Source organism: Ischnura elegans, chromosome 1 (assembly GCF_921293095.1).
Source record: "Ischnura elegans chromosome 1, ioIscEleg1.1, whole genome shotgun sequence".
NCBI classification, from domain to species: domain Eukaryota; kingdom Metazoa; phylum Arthropoda; class Insecta; order Odonata; family Coenagrionidae; genus Ischnura; species Ischnura elegans.
Window position 1 is genome coordinate 150,537,724 of NC_060246.1, and position 23,446 is coordinate 150,561,169.

Here is a 23,446-nt window from a genome sequence, read left to right on the forward strand (position 1 = left end):
ATTCTTGAAATATATATCGGTAAAACTCAAATTAACCTTTCAAAAAATACCACATTTCTCTTGTTCTAAGGGTGAAAATTCAAGGCGCTAATCCGGAGGAATGAAGCTTTATGTAGGAGCCACAAGGAAAAACGGTTCCAGTTCTTGGACTGTTCTTGGAGTGTAGGACTCTAACCATTCTATTACGAATTTTCCTCCCACAGTTCGAACAAGCTTTGAATAACAATTTCGGATGAATTTACGTCGGTACTGTCAATCAAGATAGCGCAGCTTTTACTCACAGCGTGTTCAACGCATATCCTCTGCAATTGAATCTGCAATAGGTCTCTTGAAAGAAAAAATGTATTTAAAATATAGATTGAGCCTAGTAAAGCCTAAAAATAGTACTTTTCCAATATTCAAAGGCAACCAACCGTTACGGACGCTAATCCGGCTGAGTAAAACTTCATGTATGAGCCAAAAGAGGGAACGGTGTCGCGGCTCCAGCGACATTCTCGGTTGCGAGGGAGACCTGGGATCGGGTAATCATGGCGCTGAGGAAAATAAAGGCCGGGATAGGAATGTTAAAACACCCGGGGGGGGTGTGTTTATTGCGTTCAGAAAGTTACAAGGGTGCCGGTAAGGTCGGGCGAGGTCCGCGGCTGCTGCTTCCGCGTGGCTGGGTCCGGCTCTGTCCGGAACTGCCTCTCTGGGGATCTGCGTGGATCCGCAACAGCTCTGGCGGAGTTCCGGCGTTGGCGGCGGGTCCAGGCGCTACGGCGGGGTCATGGGCCTCGTCCTCCGTCTGCTTCCGCGGGTGATGACCTCAGGCGGGCGGCGGTGTCCGGGGAGAGGACCCTCTGGGACAGCGTGCGCGCTCCTCGCGGAGGGTGCGAGTGCGGCGCCGGTCCACCCGCAGTTTACGGGGCATCCGGCAGAGTGCGGCGCCGGTCCACCCGCAGTTTACGGGGCATCCGGCCGATTGAGGGCCTGTGGTAGGAACTATGAGGATATGCTCGCTCTTAGTCCTAGCTTCGGCCTCCTCAACCCCGACTGCCTTCCATGGTCCGGGCAGCGTCTTTTATATCCAACCCTGGCCTCCCTCCGTCCAATGAGGGTGCTCCGCTTGGTCACGAGGTGACGCGTTCTTCACCGGGGGCGCGTGTTTCAAGTGGGTTTTGCCCATGTTCCAATGCAGCACAACAATCCACCCCTCCCCTGATGGCGCAAAACCCGCGAGAAGAAACACTGTGGGGGCATTGTGGCCGTATAGTGTCGGTCCATAGAATATCCTTGGTTGGCACTGTGCACTTGGCATCGCTGCCGGGGGAAGGTTTCTTCCTGTGTGGATGTGGTGGGCTCTGTGGGTTGTGGACGTGGAGTGAGCTACTCTTCGCTCGCTGTCCTCCTTTCTTGCAGGCCCAATTCATGCAGCTCTGTACGTGTTTGCGGACGTCGGAGAGTGCTGCTCGCCAATGATACCCTTGAGTTAGGGCCGTGTAGGTCGCCTTGATTCCAGGGTGTCCTTCCAATGGCGTATCGTGGTAGCGTTGGAGAACTTCTTTTTGTAAAGCTAGCGGGACCCATAGCCTCCAAGGTCCTTTTTGGCCGGGCCGGGACCACAGATGATCGATATCGTCCTTGTACTTATTAAGGAATCGTTTCTGTGTTTTTGTCCTTGAGGGTGTCTGCTGGGCATTCAGTAGCTTCTCCCTGATGTCTGCGACCTCTGGATCTTCTTGTTGCGCTTGCTGGACTCTTTCGTATAAATCCGCGTGCTGTGTCACGACACGGATAGATGGTGGGACCATCCTGTCCATATCCAGAGTCAGAGCGTCTTTTGATGTCCAGGCTGCAGTGACTCGGCCCGTATTGCCGAAGGAGATTGTCCGATGTGAGTAGTCTATGACGGCGTTAGCGCTTTGAAGCCAGGGGTGTCCCAGGATGAGATCCTCCTCCATGTCCCGTGTGATGTGCAACGTTACTGGTAGATGCATTTTTTGGACGGTGACTATGGTCTGCAGGTTCCCCGTTGTTAGGAACGTATCTCCCTTTACCGTTCGTAGTGTGGTGTGTTCACCTTTGACTAATTTCTGGAAGGCCACTGGCAGGCAACGTTCAGCTATTACGTTCACTCCGGCTCCTGAATCGATGAGGGCGTGGAGTACTTCGCCGCCAAGCTCCACCTGGATTCTGGGGGTATTAATAGCTGCTCCATCAGGTTGTGTGGCCCCTATAGACGGGTGGGTGGGCCGGAAGAGATTTTCTGCATTTCCGCCTGGTTTGCTGGGACAGTCTCGGTGCAGGTGGTATCCTGGACAGTGCTTGCATTTTGGTGGTCTCGAAGGTTGTGTGTAGGTGACATCTTCGGCCTGGTCGGCTTCAATGGCGCTGGCTAGCCGTATGAGCTCTTCAGTGCTCTGCGGTGGGCAGGCTCGGAACATCTGCTTGATCCTTGGGAGGAGTTGTTCCGTCAAGGTGGGTAAGAAAGTTTCCTTATCTCCATCTGGGAACAGCCTCCGAAACAACTGGATCTTTCGAAGGATAAACATCTCTGCGCTTTCCTTCGGTGTCTGCATGCTTCCAAATAATTTCGCCTGTATCTGGGCCCTCCGTGCTGCTGTGTCAAATCTTCCCTTCAGCCTTTGCTTGAATTCGTGCCATGTGAAAGCGAATTCCCGGTACGGTGTCCACCACCTTTTTGCTTCCTCTTGGAGTTGTTGCTCCGCTCTGCTGACCCACCATGATGTAGGTATCTGGTCCTCGTGGAACATTGTCTCCATACCTCGCAGGAACGTCTCCGGATCTTCTGCTTCTCCTCCGAAGAACTCCGGGTACGGGGGACGGTAGGCTGGCTGCGGCACAGCCCGAGGTGTGCTGTTCTGCGGTTGGCGTTGACTGCATCTTCCGCATATAAACTGCAACCCTTCAATGTCCCTGGCTTCGTCCCTCCAGCCAAGGCAGAGGTGATGAAACCATCGTTGGCAGCTGGCACAGGAAATCAGGTGCTCCCCTACTCTGGTGCATGATGAAGCCTCGCATTGATCCCTTGTGCGGGTGCGAGATGGGTTGGGCGCCACCGAGTTTTGTTGAAGCTCTCTCGGAAGAGCTATGGTAGATGTAGCGGGTGCTCCATCGATGGGTTGTACATCCATGGTGGAGGCGTTGGTTTGCCAGGCGTTGTCAGTCGGAGGATGCTGTAGGTCCCGGCTGCTATCCATGCTGCCGGTCGATGTCCCCATAAGTTGGGCGCCAATTGTCGCGGCTCCAGCGACATTCTCGGTTGCGAGGGAGACCTGGGATCGGGTAATCATGGCGCTGAGGAAAATAAAGGCCGGGATAGGAATGTTAAAACACCCGGGGGGGGTGTGTTTATTGCGTTCAGAAAGTTACAAGGGTGCCGGTAAGGTCGGGCGAGGTCCGCGGCTGCTGCTTCCGCGTGGCTGGGTCCGGCTCTGTCCGGAACTGCCTCTCTGGGGATCTGCGTGGATCCGCAACAGCTCTGGCGGAGTTCCGGCGTTGGCGGCGGGTCCAGGCGCTACGGCGGGGTCATGGGCCTCGTCCTCCGTCTGCTTCCGCGGGTGATGACCTCAGGCGGGCGGCGGTGTCCGGGGAGAGGACCCTCTGGGACAGCGTGCGCGCTCCTCGCGGAGGGTGCGAGTGCGGCGCCGGTCCACCCGCAGTTTACGGGGCATCCGGCAGAGTGCGGCGCCGGTCCACCCGCAGTTTACGGGGCATCCGGCCGATTGAGGGCCTGTGGTAGGAACTATGAGGATATGCTCGCTCTTAGTCCTAGCTTCGGCCTCCTCAACCCCGACTGCCTTCCATGGTCCGGGCAGCGTCTTTTATATCCAACCCTGGCCTCCCTCCGTCCAATGAGGGTGCTCCGCTTGGTCACGAGGTGACGCGTTCTTCACCGGGGGCGCGTGTTTCAAGTGGGTTTTGCCCATGTTCCAATGCAGCACAACAACGGGTTTCATATGGCTGATAGAGAGTAAAAATGCATGTATTACAGCTGAGTGGGTCTCCATTCAATTTTTCAAAATTCAAACATATCCATTAAAAAATCAAGTTAGCTTTTCGAAAAATTCGAATTAAACTTTTCCCAACTTCAAAGGTAAAAACATGTTTCGAGCTCTAATCCGCCCGTATGAAACTTCTGGTAGGAGTCACCACTGGCTTACAGAGATTTAACTCCAGAGTACTCTACTGTCAGGTACAGTAGATACAGATTTTTTCCTCTTAGTCTAGACCACAATATCGTCCGTCCGCTTTTCTTGTTTATCTCCGCACTTCCCGGTAAGCAACAGGGTTCCAATTTTCCACCCTGTCCCTACGCCGAACATCCCTGCGCTTGCGATATCCCATCCCAAAACACCCCCTTCCTCGGAAACACCCCAATCATTTCTCAATTAAAACCCCTCCGCCCCCCAGCTTCCCTTGGTCGGAAATCTGTGCCCCAACGAGTTCCGAGTATAAGTTGATGAAATGAATAGTATGAATATAATAGCGTGGAGGAGGGATTGGGTGGCGCGGGCATGGAGGGTGAATAAATTGAAGGATTTATTTTTTTAGAAGAACGAAGGGCGAATGAGAAAGGGAATGTGGAAGGGAAAAAAAGAAAGTGTATGTAGAATGGTGGGAAGTAAATTTTGCGGGAGAGGAAGAGCTACAAGGTCGAAAGGGTTCTTATTGAAGAGATGGAGGAGTTGGGAATGAAAAAGAACGGCTGTATGGTCGAAAATGTTTGGAAAGGAAGAATGGTTTGATTGGAAATTGATGGAAAGCGAGGGAGGAAAAAATATTTGCCAAGAGTGAAAACGAAACCAAGGTCGTTGAAAAGGGATATGGAAAATAGAAGTGACAGTTAAAGGGAGTTTTCAGGGCATCCCCTTAATAATTGTCTCTGGAACTCTGCGATGTAGCATGCAATACAGTGACGCACTTGTATGCCATTCAAATTTGAACCTCATTGAAGATACAGTACCAGGACCAGGAGGAAAAAAATATGTGAACGCGTTTGAATCTCAAGGTTTATATAAACTGTTTGATTTACATTTTCATGAAAGATTAAGAAATATAAGGATATTTAAGTCGATAATTGCCACTATACACATTTATTTTACGGGATACAGCTGGGTTGAAGCAGAAGTTGGGTTCATTTATAAATAGAAAGTAGTGGAACGCAGCTAAAGTATTGTATAACCATCGGGTAAATTGAATGACCTATTCTTAGAGGTCCGTGAAAGTGGTTTTATTTATTGCTAAAATTCGTTTTAAAACCATGTGATTTCGGTGTTATTTTAATCTTGGCGGTGTTATTTTAATGCAACAATTTTCCCATGTTTATGGGCGTTTTATTAAATTATGCTACATGTTTCATGTATACTTATACTTTTATTAAGCATTTTACATAACTTTTAACACAATTTTAACTGTACAAAATTTCTGACAATATTAAATGAAAGAAATGGTTCAACTTATACGCGCGGACTGCGTGCGGTTCAAAACATCGATTTTTATTTTGCTTGATGCTAATGGTCGTAGTTAATTTTTTTGGATGAACTTTCTAAAACGTTTTATTTAATTCAACGTAAATATCTCGAGGTAATTCGGTGATCCTTTTTTTATAATCCTACAAGAACGCAATATTTCGACGAAAAACAGGGTCCACCATTTTGTATCGTATCCGCCACAAATTATTCAACTGAGTCATGAAAGTTGCCAAGAATTAACAATAATAAACCACATAATAATATTGTAAATTTTTGTTTCTATTGATTAACTACAGAAGGTGTGGCATTAGTTTTAACATGCTGAATTTTGATAAAAATTCAATGAGGGCAATTTTTGCAAAATTTGTTCCACTTTGAGGCCAAGTAATTTGTTTAAAAAAATTTCCAATGAAAAAGGGCTTGCGTCAAAAATTGTACTAATGTATTGAAAATATTGTTGCAAAGTTTCAATTTCCGCACTCAAAAAAATCGATTTTGAGGTTTTGTCCAGCATTTTTCGATTTCAGCCCACTGTGCGGCGGTACGTCGCCTAAGGCGTGAAATACAGTCAGTGCTACATTGCGGCCGCTTTCTGACGAGACGACTTTTCGCCGCCCGCCGTTTGCGTCATGACGCCCTGAAATTCAGGCCGCTTTCAGACGAGACAACTCTCTGCCACGCTGTGGGCCGTGCCGTGAACGGCGGCCCGGTCCCAGCCAGCGGCCGTGTTTAAGTCAACGAAATTGTTACATTAGACCCACACTCAAGGTTTTCCTGCAACATGTTATCCAATAACGCTGTCTAATGCGGTCTAATGCGTCGCGGTGAGTCACCGGAATTACTGCTCAGTATTGACGCGTAACGGGCGCGTGAGCTTGTATTTCCGCTCTTCCGCGGCCGCGTTAAATTTGTTTCCGCACATTTTTAATTCACAATATCTAATTCTTCAGGTGAGAAAGCGCCTCATTCTAAATATTTCAGGATTGATACATGGGAATCAAAGAGAGAGGCTGTGATAAATTGAACGGAAAATTCTGGCGGAGAAATCACTACAGTGCGCGATATTACGCGGATGCGTTATGCGCGAGACTAAACGAGCCAATTGACCTTGGAATCGTAATTAGATAGAGCAAATGAACGTCGGCAGCGTTAAACAATGGATTATGACTCATTAGATGTGATTTTTTCGCTAATCCACCTTAAATCGCAAAGAACGCGAAATTTCGTTTTAATTGACCGATTTCGCGTTATTTCGTGTTATTTCGCGTTATTTCGCGATATCGCGTCTCGCGAAATTCACGGACATCTACCTATTCTTCAACAATATATCCAGGGCTACTTAAATCCGTGCAGTAACTCCAAAATAAATTAGGAAACAATTTCTAAATTTCCTAGACCAATCTACTCACCATTGAAAACATGCAGAAAACTATAGTAACAAATGTATGATGCGTAAAAAATGTGTGATGCAAAAAAAATGTATTTGTGTGTATCAAATCTCGACATGAACTGAAAAAATTCTGCCTTACGCATATGGAAAGCCGAGCTAAAATGTAAAATTTTTATAAGTAGTGTAGATACAATATAGCTAATAAATTTGTGCACATGCTCTCCAGGGGGCGTGGAGAAATTCCAGGGGGGGCGTGACACCCAAATGAAATAAATAAAAAAATTAAAAAAATAATTTACTCAGATCTTTGAAATAAAGTCTTTCTAAGTTTTCATAGTAGTTTTTGTATAGTTTCAATAAAGTTGTAAACTTTATCAAAGACGGTTACAGGTAATTATATTCGTTTTTCATGTAATACTTGTTTTAATTTTCATCATACGTACAATTATTTAATCTTTCCATTCTGCGTTACCGCATTCAACAGTGAACAAAAAAATATACCTACTCACCGTATCAAGTAGGCACATACTTGTACGAGTTCAAGTACTTGTACAAGTACGAGTTGGTATGTACGGCACCGTGGAAATAGGGTATTGCCAAATGGAAAGCTGATATGTGTAGCGGGGGGGGGGGGGGGGGCGTGGTACAAAAAAGTTTGGGAACCCCTGCTGTAAACTAAGAACAAACTCCTAATCCACCTCTTGGACAAAAAACTTTCGCTGAAACCAAAACACCGACTTCCCAAATTGCCCAACCCTAAGTAACCCACCAAAAAAGCCTTTTAAATTCCATGAGTATAAAGTTAAAAAACAGAAATAGATTAATTTTTATCTGTAGAAACCATAAAAATATGATCAACTCCGTCATCTGGAACTGAGGGACCATTAAAAAAATGTGATGACTGGTCGGACTTGGACCAATATTTCACATAAAATAAAATTAAAATTAATTAAATTGAGAAAAATCTGAAGCAGCGCATGCGGAGGGAAATGTGGAAATTATTATCGCGAAATGGATATCAAAATCTTCGTATTTTGGCCGACTGTATCCCAAGATTGGGTTCCATTTGGTCTCGCAAAAAATAATATCTCTCCCGTGAAAAAAGGTTCTCCGCGTTCAAGTTTTCCACTCCCCCGAATCAATTCGAGGGGAAAATTTTAATGCGCGCGCTTGCGTGGGACTGGGCGAACTGAAGCTCGCGAGGTCGGGATGGCTTTGAGGAAAAACTTGATTTCGGGAAACTCTAACGTATTATAGCGAAACGGATCCTCAGAGGACTTTGAAAGAGGGATTATGGGTTGGAGTGACAGGGTGGAGGATAAGAAATAGAGGTACGAAGGGACCGAGATGTGCAGTATTGGAATGTCGAACCACCTCACGGAGATTTACAGAAAGAACATGAGAAAGTAGAACGGACGAGGAAAGAGGAATGGAATAAAGAAGCAAGCAAAGAGCACACAGGTCAGTTAGGAAAGAGAGAGAGAGTAGAGAATAGAAGACACTCAATTTTTTCGGGTTATTTCGCTGTGTTGACTCCATTTTTGAGCACCCAGGGTAGTTCTACGCTGACTGAATCGGAAGGTTGGATTATATGGGCTCTATTTTCGTGTTGCAACTTGTGTGGCGTTAGAGAAGAGTCGTCAGTTTCTCGACATTTATGGTATTTTTAAAAAATATTCCAAATCAAAGATGAACGTAGCGCAGCCTCAGAAAAGCGGCAATGGAAATGACTGAAGAGATAGCTGAAGAACTTCAACCTTTGAAAAAATGATGAGGAATATGATAAAATATGATGATGGTTACAGGTGAAACTTCTTGAATTAAGAATCTGTTGCACTTTTAAATATTTATTTAATTATCAATCCACAAGAAGCCATTGAGGCACTGAAAGTGGAAATAAAGGGTAACTGCAATATGTTACACGTCTGTTAATGTTGTTAATGCGGCTTTTCATCGCAGTTCTCAAAGCACGGTTGTCAGTTGTTACAATGGGCTCCCCCACCAATTTTTTTCATTGCCAATTTTTATAGAGTTTGAAAAATAAAAAGGATCCTTAGTTTTCCAATTCTCCATCCGTCGCCGACTTTTCGAGCAAATCGATATTCTTTAACCTTCAGTCTCTTGTGAGCGATTTTTCAGTTTTTTAGCTGAATTAGAGGGCACCAAGCTGCTTTCGTATTGTCTTTTTTCATAATTACGATGTGTACTTGGGCCAAATCTTTAATTGAGTCACCAATTTATGAAAATCTGGCGGAAAAATTTTGAGTTTCCTTAATCTACATGTACGAAAAAATAGCTGTGTGGGAAATTTTGTATTTTTGTCGTAACTCACCTACGGAATTCTTTTATTGTATTACGATTTTGAACGTGAGTGAACGACCTCATAATGGTGGGTTATGTGAAGTGTGCACATAAGCACTTCATTCAACAGGTTTTTAGTTTGGCTAGGGATACATACTACTAAAGAGATGAAAGCGAAATGCAGAAGGAGGGTCTAGGAAATATTGACGAATAACTGACACAAAGATGCTCACATGACTGAATTTCAGGTTAGCCTCGAGCTACACATCTGGTGCTTGCAAGGGATAGGCGGAAAGTAAAAAAGCAATTTACACGAATTGCAACGAATGAAAAAATAAAACGAACTCCTTTGGTCGAAATTTCTACTTCTATCTCCATTTATTTCCACATAAATATCCGTTCCATTCCCAAACATTGCTCTTTGCATAGGGGTTGTACTCCAAAAATGTGATTGAAGTGAATACACATTTACGACAAAAATTAAGTTACTTATGAAAAAATTAAGTATTAAGTATTGCAGGAGAGTTTTGAGGTTGTTCTCTGTGAGTTTGATATCGACTCCTTATACCTCGGGTTCTTGCTAAAGGGGCAAGTCACACCTGACATGGTGACAGAAAAAGAAGGTACAAGCAAGTAAACAAATCTTTTCAAATAACATCACTGAAAATAAACAGCGGATGAATATATATGGGTCATTCCACCTCAATTCAACAAGGGGTTGTTCTTTAGCGTCTCAGATTACGATGAAAATATCTGTATGCGTTTCTATAAATCTCAAATTAAATATCCTAAGACAGATTTTGTGCGTTTTCAATAGAGGAGCCCTGATGCAGCGGGAGAGAAATGTAAATATTTTCTAAAAATTCATTTATGCGTTACCGCTACATTTTACTTCTTAAATGGTTAGATGGATGGGAATAGATCATAAAATAAAAGTTTGGGCCAATGCTGATATGGGTTATTTGAGTTATGTAATTAACAATGTTTTAAGCATTTAAATGTATAGATAACAAGGAGTTTAGGAATATTCCATGTCTAACGCCAATTATTATTATCCATAAATTATGCCATATTAAAATAAGTCATGAATCATGGCTATCCCACAATTTGGCAGTGAAACAAAATAAATCAAATAATAGAAGGGACGCTTGGTCTTTTGCTAAAATACGAAAAAAATTAAAGTGTAGGTACATTTGTTTTTCACAAAACGGCCTCGGCGTAATAATTTGAGGGGTATATGTAAAGACTATTACAGAAATTTTCATCGAAATCTGAGACCATGAGGGACAAATGTTTGTTAAATTTATGTGTAATGGCCCATATTTAAGCTAAAATAAAAAAAGATAAATAAGGAAACCGATGATCGTCAAAACACATTTGGGAGATGCTTCAAGCCCAAGAGCAGTAAAATTTTAGAATGAAGGAAAATACACAAAGTGATACTATCAAAATGCTAATAAAAAATAATATCCAAGTCACAGAAAAACATTCAAACAACATTCAAGAATAATGAAGGAGAATAGATACATACAAAAGGGGTTATGGGGACCTTGCCCATCGTAGCGGTTGGGGTGAAATATAAATAAGATTGAAAAAATCTTTGTAGTATTAAAAAATAGATTAAAATTATATTTAAAAAGGCAACGGGAAATTTTTAGAACCAAACCGAAACTACACCGTGAATCAAGTACTCCCAGGATTACCCATGAGCTTCAAAAGAAACGTCTTTAGAAAAAGCTTGAATACAGAACGTGAACTGAAATTTGATGAACCTAGACACTCTCAGCCACCCACGTTCATAGAAAGGAACTACGTGGTTGCTTCGTCGAAAAATGCTGTATGAAAGCGGAATAGAATTTGTGAGATGCCGTCAACTAGAAATCCAAAGACCCTTTACTTCCTCTCTCTCCACTTAGGGTTAGTTTCAATGATCTGATTTATATAATTTCGACGTTTCATGGTGGGCTTGCCAAGTATGTGCCTTGGAATATGAAAAATGTGAAGCAGATGAAGCAATGCAATTATAACCATGGTAGAGCTTATGAGTGATGGTAAGCATCCCATTCCGCATGAAAATAGGAAATACATTTCACGAAGTACATATATATTTTAAAAAATCCAGTAATTGGCCAAACTTTAAGATGTAATTCAAACGAACTACCCACTAGGTTTTTCTCCACCTGAGGTTTACCCTTTGTCATTTTCTTGCCTAGCACGTCCATCATACTCATTATTCTTTTTTATAAGTAATTCCAATATTTTTTCACTACTCTGCATCATTTAATAACAGCCAACTCCATAATATTTTTCTTAAATTTTTAATTCATCCGCTCATTTTTATCTAAATTCTTTTATACTTTCTTTTTTTCTCTAATTCTAAACATCACATTTTGCTTTCACTTTTCTTGGCCATTAAATGTTTTTATACATCAATATGTTATTATATTTGACCTTGATTTCTTAAATTGTGCGGCAACAATTTTCGCGCTTTTGCGAATGAGTGTTAATGAGAATGTTTGCGAAATACGGGAAATGTACTTTTCTCAATATTGAAGCCTTTCTATCCAAGATTTTATATAAGCTCATAATACAGACGAGAATAGGTACTCAAAAATTGGTATTTGTAAATAAATACAGTTGATTTATTTTAAGATGGGTAAAATATAATATTTAATAATTTGTTTTATCTATATAATGACCTGGACGAGCAAACTAAAAGAAAGAAAATATAGGATGCAGGGCCATTTTTAAAGCAGGAAGAAAAAATGATTAAAAAATGAAAACAATTAAATACCTATAAAATGATTGTGTACTCATCGACATCACTCTCGGGCTTACATAAAACAAAAACAATTTACTGCAATAACTCAGCAAGAGCCATTTGACGTGGAGATGCTCACCTCAAGTTAGTTTTAGGCGAAATCTTCTAAGATTTCAATGACCTAAGATAAAAAATCTCCGACTGGCTTCGTGGGAATACAGGATAGCAACATATCCACTGCATCCCTATTTTCCGCATCAGAAGATTAATGAGAGAGCGTGAGATTGCGACAGAATTTTTTCCCGACCTACACTCGTAAGGCGGACAAGCAGGGCGTTCAAATTGGCTGCGGCGAATGTGGTGCCGGTCATATCCAATCGTGACTTACGCCGAGGAAAGAAATTGTGACAGTTAATGCTGAAGGATTCTGCATGTTTTACCTTTTTTTTCGTTTTTTATCCTTTTATGTTTTATTTTTTTGAGTCTTATTTTCCACATTTTTCCAGAAACATTTGCACAAGCAATTGTTATTTGAAGCCACTTTTCCATTGAAGTGTTGAAAGAATTTCAAATGCTATCAAAGCGTCTATTTGCAACTCGGAAACAGACTCATATAAAAAGTAAATAGGTCAATTTTGTTTTACGGCTGTTACCACACAGAGGAGAAGTAAATTTTTTCCAAAAAATTGTCGATTATCATGTCAATTAAAATGCATATAATAAAGGTATTCTATGAGATATTGAAAGGTTAAATGGCGGCAACATCAAAGATAACTAGACGTTTGCAGGGTCGTTAGATATCTCGATTCTTCGAAAATAAATAAAATTAAAATCAATCGACCCTGGGTATGTGCATAAGGTCGAGGGGAGCCAATATCGTACTCGTGGATTTTTATATATCCATTTCACGGCGAGTCAACGCGAAAAAGTGAAGTTTTCACCCTTAAGGAAGGCAATTCATATTGAAATTGACTGACACTGAACTTGAATAACTGAAAACACCCCAAAAACATTAACATTCAAAAATTTTACTATAACCTCTAGAAACATTGGCAAAGTCCTGGCCTTCAAAACAATAGGTCCCGGGTTCGATTCCCACCTGGGTAGGTTGCCCCTATTCAGGGCATGGTTGTCCGTGCACGTGTAATTGTTAAATTTTCCGTATATTCAAAACGAATGCACTCTATCACAATAAATTCAACCAGCACGATTCGACGAGCAAATTGCATAATAACAGCTAGATCGAATCGAATGGATTTTGACCTTGGAAATCAAGGTTTCATCACATTTTTAAAAACTATTCACTCATTTTTATTGTTTTTAAAAATACATGCTGTAACAATTAATTTTGAGTTGAATGTTAACGTGTCAATTGATGGGAGAAAGACACTGAAGCCCGCGATAATGGACAGCAAAATAAACGGCGCGGGACAGAGAATGGGGGGAGTATGGTTGTAAAAGTTGTGGCGTGCTGGTGTGTGTGTCTTCGCTGCCGAGGGTTTTGCTACGAGAACGGATTAAAAGTGTTTCTAACGGGTGTAAATCATATTTGCGTGATGTGGAGTGAAATTAAAACGTTGCAATACGTTTTATAAACAAAATCGTTTTGAAGAGTAATGATCCCTGAGGTAAACTTTTATAAAAGCACCTGAAGAAAAATAATTTTCGTTGTGTGGTTACGTCATTGAGCTTATACTCATCAATAAATATGATAGTCAAACTCTCAAAATGTAAACGCATAATGTGAGCGGTTGATATTAGGAGAGAAAGGAAAAAATACGCCTTTGGGCAGACCGTATAGTCGTGGTGATTTCGCTGCAGTTGGAATCAGGCACCGTTGTTCATATTTTTGAATAAGTGATTGCTTGGTAATCGCCCGAATGGTTTTCTCTGCTTTGGCTACAAGATCGGTTTTCAACTTCCCCTACGTCGAACTGCTGAAAATGATAGATTTTTTCTCTTCCTATTCATCTTTGTTTAGGAAAATGTTTTTGATCGGTGGCGGCGTGGTTCAGCCCTCGCCTCCCACACTAAAAGTCGTGGGTTCGAGTCCCATTTATAGTCTGTATACCGTAGGGTGGCGGACGGGCCCGCCAGCTACCTGCGTCGGACCGCGAGCCGCGAGCGCTGGAGGAGGAAAGGACTGACCATAACAACTATGCGACCGGCTCAGGTAGCCGCGGGCCCGTGCGCCTCCATACGGTATACAGACTATAAATGGGACTCGAACCCACGACTTTCAGTTTGGGAGGCGAGGGCTGTACCACGCCGCTAGACTATAGGTAGGTTACCTCTACCTAGGGCATTGATGTTAATGGTCATTCATTGTTATTTTTTGAAGCCCACCGATAACATTGCCAAATAGAGCTTTTTTCGGGGTGAAGAATATAAAAAAATAAAACACTTTCGGAGCGTTTCCTTCGATAGCAGGTAAAATGTGAATCCTCTCGGTTTCCCTCCTGAGGTCTTACATGGCTGTCCTATTTTTAGTTGTGAGTTTTGACATAGGTGGTCTTGTGTCTTGGAGGATTCCTGCGATATCTTCTATCATTTTGTCAGGGACTGGTTTCGTAAGTTTCCAAATTGATGACTACTTCAGAGATAATTTTTTTCATGCGGTATCGTTCGTGGGGCCAGTGATCGGGCAAGTTCAAACCTTTGGAATTGATGGCTTCCCACAAATGCATTTCCATCAGGTTCACTACTGATCGGCCCTCTTCGGGGCCATCAAATATCGTCGGTGGATACAGCCTTTGATTTTTTTCTCAGAATTGTATAAGCCCCCGACAAAGAAGGAGCTTCAAGCTAATGTCCGGATGAGGATTCTCCCAGGAATTCTGCTCGAAAACTTCTACGCCAGCGTTTAATTTATTTATTCATTCGGTTCTGGGATTTAGGTTTTAATATAATAATACGAACTTTTTGAGAAAAGGGATGGTGGATTGGAAGATGGTGCCCCACTCCAGGGAGATGGGTTGCTAAGCAAGGATTCTAATATAGCAGAATGAAAGGGATGCGGGAAAGGAGTTTAAAGACCTATTGAAATCCTCCCTAATCATAAATGAATAGAACCATTCAACCTGTATGTTTTGTGACGAGGTATACGCGCAAAACAACAAAGACGTATCTTTTCGTGAATTAATGCGTTGGTTTTATGAATGCAGATTACTGTGAAATTACTCCCCGAATTTAATAAAAAAATCCCTGAAGGAAGTAAACATAGTTCTTGGAAACCCATTGTGTCGTATGCTCAGATGGAATAGGTATAGTCTGTTTTATACCTACAATAATAATGAATTGAATATGAATAAATGGACGCATTCATGCTATTATCATCCCTGCTCAACAATTCTAAGATTGGTTTGTCGCAACTTTCCATGCAATTCACCAATCAGCAAATCTTTTCACACCTCCGTTTTTCTTCTCTTTATTCGTGCTATGTTCTCATTGTATTTAAATGGGAACTAAAAATTGAGTCATTAATTAATAATGTAAAAATCACTTAAACCGTGCTATTAAGTGGTATTTTTCGGCCAAAAGAAAAGAATTTAACATAAAATTCATGAAATATTTAAGAAGTTTCTAGTCGCTATTAATCATAGTTAATCCATGAAGTTTAGCCTACACATTTTCCCAAAACAGTAATTTGTTACGTAGTAAGGCTTATTTGAACTTATGACCTGAAAGATAACAGGCATAAAAATTGAAGAAAAAGTTAGTTTTGTAAGAATTGCTTGCAGACTATCCAATATTTAGATAAATATTACGTACGTATCCTCATATCAATTAGCGCTTTCGCAGGTAAAAAAATGTATTGAATCCTGCATGCGCAACTTAGACCAAGTCAGTAAAAAATATTTTCCTATCTCTAAAAATAAGGTATTTAAAACTTCATAAGTAGATAGCTGATAGATACAAATAAATTGGCATACATTATACGTGATTATAACACTTATTACATTACTAAGCAATTAAAACTCTTCTTAGGTTTATTACCTACGCATGACAGCATTTTTTGGTAATTTTATTCCTTAACATTGATAGGTCAATTATCCCATTAAATTATTTAATTACGGTGAAAAACATTTTTAACTGGAAGCTGATGTAATGGAAAAATCACTGAAATACCTCCCCCATAAAAAAGTGAACTGAATACATTGTGACAGGAATAAAACATATCATTAATAATTCTACAAATTGCATGCTCCGCAAGTTATTGCGAAAGGAACCAGCACAGAAAATGTATTTTAAATCCAGCTTAAGTTTTTTTAAATGGAAAAATGGCAAAATAAAAAAAAATAGGTTTACTTCTCTGCTATGGATTGCGAATTCAGCGCAAGTACCTTCTTCAAAGGAGCACGGAAGGAGATTTTTGTAAGGTTCTCAGAAGAAGGTTTTGTCAAATTAATGCTGCCTCGCCATTTTAGAGTAGTCCCAGGTTGAGTGAGGATACTTTTTCGCACCAGTTACTTCGAATGAGGAACGGTAACGTTTTGAGGGCAACCACAAAAAAAAATAACAGCGTTAGTTTTTCAAAAAAGTTAATTTTCCAATAAGGATAATTTCTTTTTATTTATATAACAGGAATGTCTTTGCTTTAATCACCCGCTCAAACTTCTCCCCCGAATCTAGGCGCCAGGCCACAATATCGTGCGTCGTGGAACTGCGAGGCGATGGGATGATGAAAAGGAGGAATTTGATGTGAAGAGAGGAAACCGCTGAGGTGGTACTGAATAAAATAGAAATCGGATATTGGGTGGACTTCCGAGAAGAGGCATTCACAGGGGCCGGGCGAATATCTCTACTCCGACAGGAAGCCCTTGAGCTAAGATCCCCTCGCGTTTCCTACCCCATCCCCTTCTTTTTCCCACTTTGTTCCTGTCCGTTCCATCCCGAAAAATCCTCTCTCCCACTCTCCTTTCTCTAGTTCCATTCCCGAAATTAATAATTTCTGCCATAAGTCTCTTTCCCGAATTCGAAATTTCCACGAAAGCAATATTTGTAATTCCAGTGATTTCTGCTTTCCGGCCATATGATGATGAATTAATACTTCAAAATCGCAATAACACAACGTATTTTGGCGATATCAAAACGACCGATGCCTTTCTTTATAACGAGGGAAATATGTGCTAATCAAATATTAGCGGCGCATAAAAAGCAAAAAAAATCTGCGTATATTTAATTCATATCACTGGACTTAGATCAATACTTATTTTCATAATTATTCACTCGGAAATAATGAAATGCTTCAGAAATTTAATTTTGCCAATGCATGGCCAACAAGATTCTTTCGCTGTTAAAAAATCCTATAACGATGAAAACTATTTTATTCGAAACATTTCCGCATCCTACGTACTGAAATTCCACAGTTTTCGACGGAGTCCAAAAAATAATATATCAAATTTTTTAAAATTTAGGATAAAAATAATTGCAGCTACAGATGTGCAACTTTGATTGGAGAGCCTCCCTTGTTTCCTTAGTTAGTTTCAAAACAGTAGGGTGTTTAGTACTATTCCCCGCAAGACGTAACGAAAACGGCATGATGGAGATACCCTTAATCGTCAGAAATACAGCAAACGATCCAACGCAACGTGGCAAAAATGCAGCAATCTAACACGAGCCAACGGTACGAGTTGAACGGGTTTAATGTATTTTCTGGTACACACCAGCTCTCGTGGGAGAGGTAGAGGTATTCCAAGCTCCAGAGGCACATTTCTAAGTAAGTTCCCAGAATTAATGGCTCGGGTATAACTTATTAATGGCATGGCACCGTACACGATTCCTATCATATTGGAAAACGCGGATAACCTCCTCTTCTTTCCTTGGGCTTCAACCTTGTCGCAGTGGAAAAGCTTGCGCGTTCCTATGACCCTTTGAGCTCGACTGGCGGGACTAATACACAATTACTCCCGGTAGATTAGAGTATGGGTAAATATCCATGCCAGATAGGTCGAAGAGTAGGAGCCAGATTAGAACTGTGATCAGTGAGAGATATAATTATAGATGGGAACTGATCTATAGCACTATATTATAGATCTATAAGTACTATTGACTGTGAGCATTAGTCTCATTTTGTTTATTTCATTGCTTCAAAAGTTTGTACAAAGTTTCTTAAGCTACCTAAAAGTAAGAGAATAATATGATGGAACGTTATCTGATGTCTCCTTAATGGCTACAGCTGCTGAATAACATCCTTCTCTGAGTGAAATGTGGAAACCTTAATTAAATAATCTTTGAGATAAACAGTTAACAGTGATATTTTGTGGAATACGTATGATTCATTTAGAAATAATGCATGCTCATGAGCCCTTAGTGAATTATTTATCTGTGTGTTTTTAGATTCTGAAAAACCACCAAAGGGTCATGACGATGTCATGCTAGTCAGTTTATATGATCTACCAGGATCTGCCCGGTGAGGACGACAGTGATACCATCAGCAAGTTGAAGAAAGTCATCAATAGGCAGAGGGTTGAAATACATCGGTTAAAGTAGAAGAACGAAGGTTTGATGGACAAGGTAAAGGTTTTAAGGGAAGAGAATACATCGGAGTCTGTCTGTGACAGGTATTTGCCTGAGAAAATGAAGGATTTTGTGATATTGTTTGATAAGGGAAAGAAGTCTTCATCCGGTAAAAAGAATAAGGTAAAGTTCATGTCTTTGGGACTTTATTTTTTGAGCCCAAAGGCATATTCTTATGTAAGTCACTTCGTGCCATTACCTTCACCGAGGACTCTTCGTCGAATTCTAAGCAATCTTCCGGTAACCACGGGTATCTCTTTTTGGGTTATGAAATATGTGCAGATGAAGATTAATATGATGGGTGATTTATCCAAATATTGTGTATTGATGAGATGCCATTTAAGCCTCATTTATATTATAACATCAGTAAAGATGAATTCATAGGTGTTGTTGACATGGGGGAAGGTAATAGAGGAGCCACCATTGCCAAAGCAGTGTTAGTTTTAATGATTAGAGGCATTCATGTGAACTGGAAGCAAGATATAGGGTATTTCCTCATTAAGGGTGCTTGTCCAACTGTTGATGTAAAATAAATTTTTCTTAATGCCATTCGGGGATTATTTTCTCTGGGATTAAGAGGGCATGCTGTAGTGTCAGACATGGGCATCAATTTTAAGTAGTTGACTGGTGTTTGGTTGTGAATTTCCCAGACAAAGTCGAGCCTCGCCACCTGTTGGCGATACCACGAATTGTCGGGTTTTCGCTTTGGTTTTGTTTTGTTTTGTCACTCCGAGAATGTGAGTGAATAGTGCAGTCGTCCAGTAAACTTCGCAAGCGCATGGTTGGAGAGCAACCCAAGGAGAAGGAGCCAAGTCGCGCTCCCGATGGGAACAGCAGCGGTGAGTGGTATGCCACCGGCACGGCTCGACTTTGATTTTAACAATATACAGTCCACATTTATAGTCACGTTCGAAAGTGATCATATGGTCCTTCGGGCCGGATTTGTCGTCGTAGAATCAGTGTTGGTGTTAGAATACTTTTGGTTTTCCCTTTCTTGGTTGGTTTTATTAGGGAACGTTGAAAATGCCAGCGGTCGACGATGTAGAGTTTCGTATTGCATCTCTCTGAGCGAAGATGATTTAGAGTGGTTTTTGATTGCTCTATGAAAACCACTAATGGCATATCATTGAATGATGTGTTGCATAAGGGTCCAAAATTACAAGTGGATCTAATCGACATTTTGATGCGCTTTCGATTGCATGAGGTTGTGGTGATCGCTGATATACGCCAGATGTATAGAAATATTAAGCTACACCCAGCCGATTATGATATGCAACGAATATTTTGGAAATTTGGCCCCGAGGAAGAGCTCCAAGAATATTGCTTGACCACTGTGACTTATGGAATGAAATCAGCTCCCTTTTTGGCAATTCGGACACTTCATCAGTTGGTATGCGATGAAGGCGCAGAATTTCCACTTGCATCTCGAATAATTCGAGAAAATACTTACATGGACGACATAGTTTCTTCAGTTCGAACCATTGACGAAGCATTAGTATTGCAGAACCAATTAAAGAAGCTTTTAGATCGTGGAGGATTTGAGTTGCGCAAATGGTTGAGTAACCAGTTGGAACTGCTAGAGAATGTACCCTCAGAATTTTGCATTCTGAAGCCAGAGTGTTTTACTTTTCAGTATGAAAACCAACCTGCCGCTGAAATTTTGGGTTTGGCATGGAATCCTAAGAAGGATAAATTTTCGTATAAGTTTGAGGCTGGATTTGATGTCATCACGAAAAGAACCATATTGTCGGAGGTCGCTCGCTAATTTGATCCACTTGTATTTATTAGCCCTGTCACATTTTATGGAAAATGGCTCATCCAGCACCTTTGGCATTGCGGACTTGAGTGGGATGACACTCCTCCCGAAGAAGTGGTTGTCTAATGGAAACACTCTGTGGGGGCAATGCCCCCGCGGATCCTCCTCCACCCCCCTAGGTTTCAAGTTTTTAACTTATCTCCTAGGGGCCGCTTTTCTAAGCCTTTTAGTAATTTAGCCGATTTGTTGTTTGTACGTTAGAAACGCAGTAAAATTTGCCCCGGCTTTCGCCGGGCGAGTGTCCCCCTCACCTTTTGCAAGCAAAAGGATCATTGGGATCGGCTTAGGCTTTTATCGTTCCTCCGGTTTCCAGATAGATTTTCTTGGCTGTATGTAGTTTTTTCATTGTTTCCATTGTGGTTTCATAAATACTTGGCTGGAGCAGTGCTTTTTTATTCAAATTAAGGTTATTTTCTTGCAGTTTTAGTAGTAATTTCTTTCTTATTTCTGTCAAGATTTCACATTCTGCTAGCAAGTGCCAGGCCGTTTCGTCACTTTTCTTACAGAAGGTGCACTTATCAGTCTCTGTTAATTTTAATTGATGTAGTTTCTTGTTAAAATCCCCGTGACCAGTTAGAAACTGTACCGTTACGTGTGTTAATTCATTTCCTTTTTTGCGGACTCTTTCCTGCACGTCACTTAGGAAAGAGTACGTGTCCCTTCCGGTGGTTGAATTATCCCAACGATTCTGTCATTTGGTCAGTGTGTCTCGACGGTGATTCTTTCTGCTGAGCGCGCTGTCTGCGTTTGTCTTCTTATCTTTAAAAATTTGGATTCTTTCTTCTACCATTAAGTCTATTGGTATGCAGCCTGTTAGCACACAGAGGGCTTCGGTCGACACTGTGCGGTAAGCTTTAGTCACTGTCAGGAGTGCGAACCTCTGCGCTCTTGTTAGTTTTTCTTTACTTTTCCCTCTGATTTTAATTTCCTCGCCCCATGCCTCACACGCGTATAGAATTATTGGTTCAGCAGTTCCCTTGTACAACTTCCTTAATGATTCACAGGAGTAGCCGTGATTTTCCCGTGCAAGTCTTTAATTTTGTAAAAGTTTCTTTGATTTTTTCGGTGACGTATTCGCAATGATCATAGAATTTTAGCCCTTCTGTTATTATGATTCCTAATTATTTCACTGTGGCACTGTATTTTATAGTTACGCCGTTCATTTTTATTATTGGTTTACGCTTTAGCTTGCCTTTAAGTAATGTGCACTCACTTTTTTCTTGAGAAAATTTCAGTTTTTTGTTTTCTCCCCAAAGGTTTATGGTTCCTAGTGCGGTGGTAGCTTTCACTTCGATTTCTCGCCTGTTTTCACCCTTGATTAACACAAGCGCATCATCAGCGTATGCTACGATCTCTGAGTCTGAAGGGAGCTCAGATTTAAAAAAATCATTGAATAAAATATTCCAGAATAGTGGACCGAGAACGGATCCCTGTGGGCACCCTTTTGTTAGTATTTTCCCAGCAGTTACTCCGTTCATGGTCAGTTCCGTGTATCTCTTGGTGAAGTACTCCAAGGTGAGGTTAAAAACTGTCTTCGTGCAGTACTGCGTCTTTAATTCTTGTAAAATCGTCGGCCACCAAGCGTTGTCGAAAGCTCCCGAAATGTCCAAGAAGATACCCAGAACATATTTTTGCGGGGAATTTTTGGTGATGGAAATAACTTTTTCAATTGCGTTCACAGTTCCTTTTCCTTTCCTAAATCCATACTGGTTTGGATTGAAGTAGTTCTGTGTGCCGAGTTCGTCGTTGATTTTCATTGCTATTAGTTTCTCAAACACTTTCCCGAGCACTGGGAGTAAGGTGATTGGGCGATAAGCCTTAGGATCTTGCGGGTTCTTGTTCGGCTTCGGGAATATTTTTAGGACTCCTTTTTTCCATTCCGTGGGAAATATTTCATTTTCGAGTAGGTTATTAAATAATGCTAGCATTTCCCTTTTTAAATGGGGGTATGCGTGTTTAACCATTTCCACTTTGATGCCGTCGTGCCCCGGGGCTTTTTTATTGCTCAGGCCTTTAATTATTACACTTAAGTCATTTTGCTTGAAGGGGGTTTCGCTTTTCCCAACTGTTAGTTTTTCTTTGGTGTATTTTCGAATTTGTTTTTGTTCATAGGTTTCGTTTGTTTCTTGATCAGAGGAAAATAGTGTTTCTAGCAGGAGCTTTGAGGTTTCGTTTACATTTTTTGTGAACACACCATCGGGTCTTTTCAGAGTGCTTGGCACGGGAGTCGGTTTCCGCTTTCTTAGGACTTTATATGCACGCCCCCAAGGATCGTCGTTGCCTTTGGTTATTAGTTTTTCCCAACTTTCCCTTTTGGCTTTTTTCAATTCGTTTACGTAATTTGTCCTTGCTTTGGTGTATTCATGCTTCCAGATTTCGAGATTATGAGCTTTAATAATTAACTTTTGCCTGTACTTTTTTCTTAGTTTTTTGCACTTAATTCTGAGGTTTGTTAATTTCTTGTTCCACCATGGTACGTTCCTATTATTTGGCTTGGATACGGGAGTTGCTATTTCACACGCTTCAAGTATTAATTTTGTCAAAGTTGACACTTTGGGGTTGTTTTCTAGTTCGCTGGCACTGCTTATTATTGTTTCCTCAAATTCTGTCCAGTTTGCTCTTGCGACATTGTAGTTTTTATCTATGGATTGGAGTGTAGTTATTTGTTTAACGTAATGGAGCTCGAAGGTTATGAGTCTGTGGTCACTTAGCGTCTCCTCATCCTGGATATACCAGTTCTTGATCTGATCTTTCAAACCTTTGGATAAGGTTACATCAATGTTGATAGTAAAACCGTTCGGGCTCTCGTACGTCGTCAATTTTGATGCATCATTTTCAATCGTCAAGTCATTAAAAACAATAAAATCTTCGAGCTTTACTCCGCGTGCGTCACAATTTGCGTTGAACCACATTGTCGATTTTGCATTAGCGTCGAATGCTAAAATCATTCTAATGGAAACAATTCCGACTTGAGTTACCACTCATCTCGAAATTTGAATTACGTCGTTGCTTGAAAGTAGACTCGGCAATCGACCTTCAGTTGCACGCCTTTGCGGATAGTTCGGAGAGGGGATATGCGGCGGTGGTTTATTTAGGAATTGTGAATTCCGACCAGACGGTTGCCACGTCATTACTGATAGCTAAGTCTAAGGTGGCACCGATCAAGCGGATATCATTACCTCGAT